Source organism: Nilaparvata lugens, unplaced genomic scaffold (genome assembly GCF_014356525.2).
Source record: "Nilaparvata lugens isolate BPH unplaced genomic scaffold, ASM1435652v1 scaffold8217, whole genome shotgun sequence".
Taxonomy (NCBI): Eukaryota; Metazoa; Arthropoda; class Insecta; order Hemiptera; family Delphacidae; genus Nilaparvata; species Nilaparvata lugens.
Genome location: NW_024093965.1, coordinates 387 through 10918, shown reverse-complemented (window position 1 = coordinate 10918; position 10532 = coordinate 387). Strand labels below are relative to the sequence as shown.

Genomic DNA, 10532 nt, shown 5'->3' with positions numbered 1-10532 from the left:
CGATTTGAGTAGTAGGCCTAATTATATTGATCTGACTTCAATAGAATGACTTGAGCCAACAAGAATTTTGTAAGTATTCTATAAGTGTTTCCAACTTTTATTGATCTATTTTTACTGACATCCTTTGCATTAATGCTCACCAGCTTACTTTCCTCCAGGAGCGGATGCTGCTTCTAACTCGAGTGTTGAAAATAATGCATTTGATATTTAAATGGGTCAGAACATAACGTTCTAATATGTGCTTCACCATTTAAATACATGCATTATTACACTCTCAAGCTTGAAGCTTACTTTGCCGCTCCACTATGTTTTTACCTATAAAACGTGCTATATTATAGCACTCTAATATCAGCTACAAACTCAATCTCAATATGAAGGCCTACCTACTCCAACGGAAACACCCTTGCAAAATATTATAGCACTCTTAATACGAGCTACAAAAGTTCAAGCCCAATATGAAGGCCTACTTCGAAGGAGTTGAGCAACCTTCTAATACCGTATGGTTTTAGAATACCAGGTACCTAGGGGAAATATTAGGATTTACTCTAATTAACAAATTCCAGTTTGACATTTATATTATTTAATATTTCCAATAGTTATTTATCATAACATAGTAATAATTAAGGTATCTGCATACTGTAAATATAACAATACACTTGATAATAAAGTTAACAACAATTTGCTTTACAAAACACTGTACAATGTTGATACACATTTATATAATATTAATTTATTCAATCCACCAATTAGTTTTTATAGTGTGTGATATTAATTAATTACACTTGAGATATAATAATATTTTTATTTGACCACATAATGAATTGATTAAATAGAGCTATATAGAATAATGATTTATTCATCGGAGAATAAATGATATTGTAGAGCTAAATGCAAGAACGAGAATGAAACAAAGAAATACGTTGAAATTTCATTAATAATTAAATAGAAACATCCAACAATAATATTATTGAAGAGAGAACAGATTAACATGACATTGTATTTTTATTCCTACTAATTTCCATAATTCTTAACAACATTTTCTCTTCGAAAATTCCTCTAAATGTGTGAGGTATTTCAATCCAATATCTCGTAATTGATGAAGAAATCAGACAGAATCTCCATGGATTAATATATTTTAAACTATCCTGTTAGCAATAATGAACCCTGAGTATACCAGGCTGAATACCGTCATGTTATAATGATATCGGTTATGAAAATTAGTAATTAATTATTATTTCTCATATAATTGGGTGAGTTGAGAACTAAAGAGAATAATTAGTCATTTCACTGATGACAATGGCTGGAAACTCAAATTATGTTGGGATTGACATTCTATTCTGTTCTCAGGATCATTGCAATTGGAGAACTTAAAATATCAAAAATTAAAAAGAATTACTAGAACTCTTTGGAAAGTTATGGATGTATGAGCTGATTTTGTTTTCCAAAATGGAGTCTCTCTTCATAAAACATCAACAATATTCCCACCTAAAATTGTTGAACATTGTTGACAATAAAGTTTCAATAATTCATTATTTTTCATTTCCAATACATCTAGCATATAAAAATCATAGATCTAATCTGCTAGGTAGGAAATGAAAACGATAGAATTATTATTTTCTGAGCCCTATTTAGGTGAAAATGAGTTTGAAAATTTGAAAGATTTGCACAATTTTGAATAATCAAAAAAGATTGGGCTGGAATTCAACCTTTTTTCTTACACATCTGGAGGGTGGAAAATCTTACAATTTTGAATATCATTATCCACCCAAGTGTTGAATTCATTTTGAAAAACTCAGCATACCATTACATCCAAGAGCTCCCACAATCAACACAATTGAAACAAAATTTATAAATTTCAATAGCTATAATTATCGAGAGAGTAGGGTAGCTATTGATATTTCCAAAATTGGAAAAAAATCTCCAATTAATGGAAAAGTAGGAGAGGATCATCATTGAACCCAATCGAGCTCCATAGATTCTCATCTGAAAGACATTGAGCATTGATAATGAACCATTACATGAGTGATACATACCATATTAGAAAGGTTGTAGATTTTATTGTGCAATATTTATTTTACTTCTCTTCGTTATCCCAACCCATGTGCCGTTTCCACATCGTTGGATGACAATTATTTCACGATATGGTAAATTTTTCTCCACAACGTATTTCTGATTGAATTCTCACTTTGAACATCAGTTTTCAATTATGAATTAGAATATTGAACTCAATAAAATTTAATATTGCACATAACAGCATTCCTGCAAGACAGGATCACACACACAGTCGAAATAGTTTAATCCAATAGAATGAATAATGTCATGTTAATAGAAATAATATTTTATTTACTAGAATATAGCATCTAAATAAGAATATTTCATTTTACTAGATTTGACATAGATTTTTTTAGATTTTGGTCTCACTCAACCTCAATTTTTCAATACAGTATTTCTATCAGAAATCTTGTTATTTTATCCACTTATTTTTAAAAGTGTTTGTGTGCTCTATATTAATTACATTTTTACACACAATATTTCAATTGGTTTCACAGTACAGTATCAAACTTAGTCTATAACACTAAAGTAACTTGGACACACTTATTACAATATTACTTGGTGTGTGCGATTATTATAATAATTATCCATTATTAATGTATAACTTACACATTGAGCGCTTCAAAAGTGGGCAGAAAGAATACATACATTATAAAAATTGACTAGGATGAATTTGATGTCGGCGTTGCATTTGATTTTGTTAGAATAATAATATGAATGGCAATAAATTTTGAGAGAACATGACGTTTGAAACGATGAATGAGGAAAATATGGTTAAATCATTTTTATCGAAGCTACTCCATCTCCTGAAAAAAGATTTTAAGATTTTTTTCAATATTTTATTTTCACAGCAAACACAAATAAACAGGCTCAACTCGAAAATTTAATGAAAATGTGCAGAGTGAACTCAATAATAAATAATAGTAGGCCCATTAAAATATATAAAATTACCACTTATATCAATAGATATAATAATAGAGACTTGCAAGTTTACCAATAGTTTTTAAAAGTGAATTTGAATTAAAAGTGACTGCACATACAAATATGATAACTCGTATTAGAATTCACTTACATATCTCAATTTAAATACTCCTGAACCTGCATAATTATATATGTAACAATACATTGATGCAACAGAGTGTACATTAATTTCTTTGACATCATGAGAATCACAAATCACAAAATATAGTTGAATAATAAGTGAGCAATTATTTTATACAATAATATAATAATATGAGTTATGATTGGATTAATACCAACTGAACAGCCTTTCAAATAGAATGAACTGTTCGAATAGGTAAGATTCTTGAGAACACAAAATGTCAGTAATGAGCATAGAAAAACATTTTTATGAACTTAATAATTCATAATGAATGATGAACTGGAGATCAATAAATGAAAATTGAACATTGGAATGATCATGATAATATTATTATGTCAGTTTTCTGACAGTTGTCAGATACTTCTCAAACAATTTCTAGGCTACTTTGAGTTGATGATCATCTCATTGCAAGCTGTTTCTTAAACGGAAGACAACTCTTCAATTATTATTGAAATTAAATAAAATCCTCTTCATGAAAAAAAAAATGCTCAAAAGTGAATAGCTCTATCAAAGTATAGGCCTATAATTATCATAAATTTGAAAATAATATTTGATATTTTTCACTTGTTCTTGATACAACCGAATTATATTTATCAATAACATAAAACTAGCTTATATATAAAATGACTGATCAAATGAAAATTGTTTTTATAAAATTATGTTGATCGCCGTACGAACTCATGAATTTCAAATGTAAATTGATAATGACTGTATTTCAGTTCTTATGAACCAAACAATGACTGATGATCATTTCGATAACAATGACTTGATGATGATTGTTTTGTTAATATTACAGTACATTCAAAGAACAAATTATTAGCGGAATGGCTTCCATTAATTCCTTTCAACAGAGGCAGATAAAAATATATCTGTTCGTCATCAAGGACTAAAACCAGTTACTGAGGATTAAATTGTAATGAGAAACATTTTTTAAGTGCTTGGAAAATATTTTCAAAAATTACACCAACATTTATCGATATATAATTTAACATTCATGCATTGAGATGCATTGAACTGATTACATTTATAAATATAATATACATTATAGAAATGGTTCATTGATGGAACGGAACAACACACTTTGCTTGAAACGATGGTTAGCCTATATATAGTTTTCAAAAAATATATGTATTCAAATTGATAACTTTTGATGAATCTTGTACAATAAAAAAACTGTATGTATCTACATCCATTGTAAAGATTAACTCAGTTGAAAAAGTTTCAGGTGACTGATTTTTTTTAAACATAATTTGAAGTAGCCTACCCTCCATGGTACTTGAATAGCCTACTGCTCTGCTCCAAATTTCTCAAGTATACATCACTGAATACAATTATATGATAAATCATAAATAGTAAGATCCATTTGAAATGGCAGCGTGTAGAAAATAGGTGGAAAAGTCACATATGGCCCTGGCTGCTGCTTCTGTATAGCCAGAAGTGAAAAAATTTGAATATTCCGTACAGCAGAAAAAATCCCCATTCAAGTTGTTGCTGTTTATACTATAACTTGAGTCTATTCTCACAGAATCAAAAACGTTCAATTATTGTATGTAAATCATCAAATGATCAAATAAACATTCTCACATTCTGTATTACAGTTTTATTGATTCAACTACAGAGAAAACAATTTGAGTGAAAACAATGTTCAAGATGACACCCAAATTGTCAGGCATATTTTATGATGAAGTTAATGATATTTATGAATAATTCATTGGAATGATTGTAGTGAGCTATTAAGACTGTGCACTAGATTCTGTAACACATTTGAAACATTGGATTAGCACAGTAAGTTTTAGTAGGAATGTTACGTATCACATTGACAAGTATTCTAATTAACCTTCCAACGTGAAGTGTAATCTGTAAAGTAATTATCAAGATCCTGACTGAATTTTAGATTTCAATTCAAGCTTCTGAATATTTGAAGGTTCTTGTGTGTATTAAGATAATTACAATTTGAGAATCAAGAGAAAAAGTCCCTATACTCACTTTATATATATATTATGCTTCAATAATAAAAGCCTCCATTGTAATTTTTCTTTAAAACGATCAAAACTTGAATACTTGGAGTTGCATTATATAAGGATACTATAATTATTATGATGTTTGCATGACAACGTTAATGAAATTATAGTTTCAATTACTTCATATGAACTATTGTATTTTGCCGGCCAGATAGTCGAGTTGACTAGGGCGTTGCATCCTTCAGTCTGGTAGTGCTACCTGGTCCGCGGGTTCGAATCCCGCCGTATCCCATCGAATAGGCATGGACGTTTTATCATTCATAAATCACGCTCGCACTTCCCATTACCCACACACTAGCAAAAAGCTCATGTGGCATTACATAATAAACAAACAAACATTGTATAATTTCAACATTCCAAGCTCATCCATTTGAACTCGCTAAATTATACATGGAATTCATTGAAAAAAATTGATTAAGCTGGGTGACATCCGCTTCTTTGAAGCTAGATTAATAATTTCAATTTGCCAATTCAATTAATGATGTAATTTTTTTGTAAGTTATCGTATTTTACAAATAATCAATATGATGATTCCCTTTAAGCTCAAATCATCTTTGATTCATGATATTATAGGCCTAGTGACCGATTAAAATTTCAACCCTTACATCAATAGTGCTCATTCCTACACTCCTAATCACCAAACCAAACAGTTGAGATATTACCCATAATCCAAAGCATAGATCCACAGAACACAGCTTAATAACGTCACAGATGCGTTTTTCTAGTAATAAGTCAGCATTATTCTGGAGGCGTGATGACGTAATAACCTGTCTGAAGCATACGGCAATATCAGTTGTATTTTTTTCAGGTTGGCAATATCAGGGTATATTTTATTTGGTAGGCCTGATCCCCACAAATCAGTTGTAGCAAATGATACATAGAAAAAGCATAGAAATGTATTTGTATGAATTCCCCGTGGTTGTAGTTTCCAATAGACGAAATATTTGGCTAATCATGTACTGGAAATGTATCCCTATGAATGAGTCCTTGAAGAATATTGCTATAGATGGTTGAGTCACGAGGAATACCTTGAAATTTCAGCGGCCTTATATGCGTCTCATAGCCTTATATAGCGCCGTTACAGCGGCCTTAAAGTTTTCCTTTCATTCCTTATACCTTCCATTAATAATTTATCAATTTATTTACAATGCAAATGACACTGATGTAATAACATTGACAGATAACATAATAAGGTATAGAAGTCCTTGTGCTATTTTTCTTCCAAATTTATTGGTGACAAAGGTTTATTTATTTAGCTTGGCCCTAATTCTCGTAACTGAACCAACTGTACAAGATGTATTGTTGGGAAGGGATTAACGGTTTCATGAAGTAATGCTTAAAATTTACTCATTATTTTAGTAATTAATTTATAATCTAGGGTTGAACCAATGCCATGAAGCTACCTCATCACTAGAAAAACACACCTCATATATGATGATTGAATATGAACTTGTAATAAACAAATATAAACGACTTGTTATAACTTGTTGAGCTATAACTTTGTTGTAGGTTATAACTAATAAGTTACAACCGATGTCTCGTTGATTGTCGCTGGTTATGACGTCACTGACTGACTATGTGGTTGATGCTCGCAGCTGTGATGCTTTCATAAAGTAGGTCATCATGTCGATCGGCAGTGGGAACACGATTGTTGAGTTCTTTTCGGCTGAGATGGTGTTCAGAGTCTGAAATTCAAAAAGTTGGAAGTTAGAAATGAAGTCAGTATCCACTACCAAACAGGTATAACAATCAATATCATAGTTAATACAGGTATTACAATAAGTTTCATAATTAACAGTATTATTTTATAAGGTAATGACCACTCCAGTCCTCCTCTATGGTAGTGAATCATGGGTTACTACGAAGCACTTGGAAGAAGAAGAAGAAGAGAAGAAGAAGAAGAAGAAGAAGAAGAAGAGAAGAAGAAGAAGAAGAAGAAAGAAGAAGAAGAAGAAGAAGAAGAAGAAGAAGAAGAAGAAGAAGATTATAACAGTATCATGATCCAAACAGGTATTCAGCTTGCATTGTATCAATATAAATTTACTTGGCTTTCGGTCAAAACATCGAGCAGCAAAGGTAGACTGCAACGGAGAAGGTATTAGCTGAGAGTATTAAAAAGTCATAGTTGTTTTAAAAAATATGTCAGAGCATAGTGAAGCGGCGAAGGTGGAGTGCAACGGAGAAGGTAGTTGAGAGTGTTAGAGAATAATGCTTGTATTGGAAAATGTGTCAGAACATATTGGAGTGGCGAAGGTAAAGAGTGCAATGGAGAAGGTAGCTGATAGTGTTGAAAGTAGTGCTTGTATTAACTGTGCAAAAGCTAAAACTAAACTTTTTTAATATTCTAGAGGATTTAGAAATAACAAGAGTAATTAAGGAAAATTCCCAGTATAGTTTAAATGACCAGATTCATTTCAACCAATACAACACTACGAATTTAGTTTTATCATAAAATTGTAAGCATATATTAGTCAATAGTTTTTCCATTTACATATTTGTTCTATTATCTTTCACACTTGTTTTCTTGGTTCTTATTTTGTACTGAAAGTAAATTTTGTTATCATGGCGATTCTGTTGCTTAAGACGCCATTTTGTCACACGGTTGAGTGGGAGGAGACTGTCTAGCTGAGCCAATGGCAGGCGTTCATGCCCTTGACCAATAGCAGTACTCGCCTATTAGTATAAATTCTGCTGCTCTTGTATTTAGTTTTAGTTTTTCAGAGATTGACAATGGTGTAATAACCGGAACCGGTCTTTCTAAGTATCAATAAATCTGTGGTTATTTGACAATTTCTTAGTCTTTTTCATTCAACAATCTGGAAATAAACTTTCTAATGGTGATATTTTACAATTTTTTTTCGATTTGTATATCATCAAGCTATCAAAATGAGAAAGTTTTCTCAGGAAAACTTTTTTTTCAGATCATTACTTTTTGAGATGCGAGCGCCTAAAGTTTAAATTTTTGGGACAGAACATTTCAAATTCGGTAAGAGATGCTAAATTCGCTAAATCCATGAGAATCAGGGAATAAATTCTCCATGGTATTGTTGATTGAAAAAAAAAAACAAAAATTTTCTGAAAAGATCAATTTTTAATAAAGTTATGCAATTTACATTTAGTTGAGTTGATTTTTGGTAAATTAAATAACTTTCTAAAAAATTGATATTTCTGGAATTTTTTTGTTTTATTGAATCAAAAATACCATGAAGAATCCATCCTCTGAATCTCATGGATTTATCTTTAACCGGATTTGAAATGTTCCCAAGAATTTAAAATCATATCTCAAAAAGTAATGATCGGAAAAAATGTTTTACTGAGAAAACATTTTGATAGCTTTTTCATTTGATAGACATTTTCATTTTGTTAGCTTGATGATATACAAATCGAGAAATTTTGGAAAATATCACCAGTAGAAAGTTTTTTTTTAGCCTTTTCACTGCAATACACAAGGTGTCCAAGAATAGTGCAGCGGCAACGGAGAAGGTATCTGAGGGGGTTGAAAGATAATTTTTGTTTTAAAACACATGTCAGAACATAGTGGAGCGGTGAAGGTAGGGTAGAAGCTTTTGGAGACAGTTTAAACGAACATTATTCTGTTCATCGACCATAGAAAAAGGTTGAAGGAAGCGGATACATTCAAATACATGCATAATTTTCAACTATCACTGTAACCATCTCTGATATCTTTCACCTTCGCCACTCCACTATGACCCAATCCAATGATTGACCTAGGCCAATATAGATATCCAACATCTACTTTTAACGCTAATCCACAATTACTTGAAGGTGTAGTCGCATTCATTTATGTGTTTAAACGAGCAGCTGATTTATCTCCATTTAAACCGAGATAGATTAGATATTTTTTGCCATTGGACTGACTGGCATTGGCAACGTCCCATGATAGGCCATGCATTCTTGAGACGCGCCGGATAGATTCAGTTAGTCTATGACACTTGTTGAGGCCTATAGAGGCCTAGTTGAGGCCACTAGACTTTCCCTCAAATTACATGAGAGACTGTTTTCTCATTGAGTTTTTGCTCTCTGTGTAAAGCCGGCCACTGAGGAGCATTATTGCAACAAGCCAACATGCCACCCAGAAAGTCATATATTGAACAATATTGAAATGACATAAAATATTTCAAGACACCAGTGGGAGTGGGGGAAGAAAGTAAAAAATTCGAATTGAAATAAACTTTGAATTGAGTACCTGTAGGTAACGTAGTTGTAGAGCAGCCGGTGAATCTCCGATAACCTCAGATGCTTCACGCAGAGCGCGTGATGCCTTCTGTTCTCCCTCAGCCGCAATTACCTGAAATTAAAAATAAACAATGTAAAATTTCATAAGATATTCCTAAACTACAAGAAAGATGAATTCAAAAAAGCTGGGCCACATTTACCTGAAGTGAAAAATAGACAATTTTAAAAGTTTATAGAATATCTAAAAATACAAGAAAGATGAATTCAAAAAAGCTAAGCCACAATTATACCTGAAATGAAAAATATAAAATGTAAAAGTTTATAAAATATACAAAAATACAAGAAAGATGAATTCAAAAGTCTAGGCCAGATATAGAAAACCTCTCTATATTTATTTATCTATGGAGGCAAACAGCTTGTGTGTTGTTGCTTATGAAACTGTGCAAACGTCAATGTTGTCACTATGATTATTAGCTCTCAAAGTTAGCTTCAATTAAAGTTTTATAGAGTTCCATACTGGAAATTAGAAGTATCATCCTACAAAATTTACTTCACTATAGAATAATTATTTGGAAGAATAGAACAGTTATTTATAAATTCCTCAAAATTATGTGGAGAATCTTCATTGAAGTTGTAAATTTTCAGCAGAAAAAAATGACTACGGTTGGACTCGAACCCACAATCTTCCATTCATAAGTCCTGCTTGTTACCCAAAGACCAAGAGATCTTGCCGGGAAAGAGACTATTTGATTGGACTTTTATCGTTACTCCAAATGAATCATTAATTGGATGAATTTGTTCTATTATAATTCAATAATAGAACTCTGCTATGAAACTGCGCTGCGTTTTATAAGAATAAATTGATCCATGATATGCCTATAGCATCTTCGGTGAATTTACTGAATCATAAATTATTGAATAAATTCTTTGTATCATTAAATTAGAATAAATTGATCCATGATTGGCCTAAAACATCCTCGATACATTTGAAATTCCTTTGGGAAATTTCAAGTTGATCAGTTTGGTTTTTCAGAAGTGATAATGCGTCAAACATGCTTTTTCCATCCTGTGCATGTTGATTTCAACTATTTATTCTATTATATTCTATTAAAAGTATAGAAGATATAGAATAGAATAGATATAGAAGATATGAAAGAGAA

General features: G+C 31.4%; 1 long non-coding RNA gene across 1 annotated transcript; it reads right to left on the bottom strand.

Moving 5' to 3' along the window:
• Window positions 1-1046: 1046 nt before the first annotated feature.
• Window positions 1047-9488, bottom strand: LOC120349095. Its single transcript, XR_005570285.1, has 2 exons — window positions 9383-9488; window positions 1047-6860 (listed from the first exon to the last, which is right to left on the bottom strand). It is a non-coding gene; the product is annotated as an uncharacterized LOC120349095 (long non-coding RNA).
• Between the last annotated feature and the right edge of the window lie 1044 nt (window positions 9489-10532).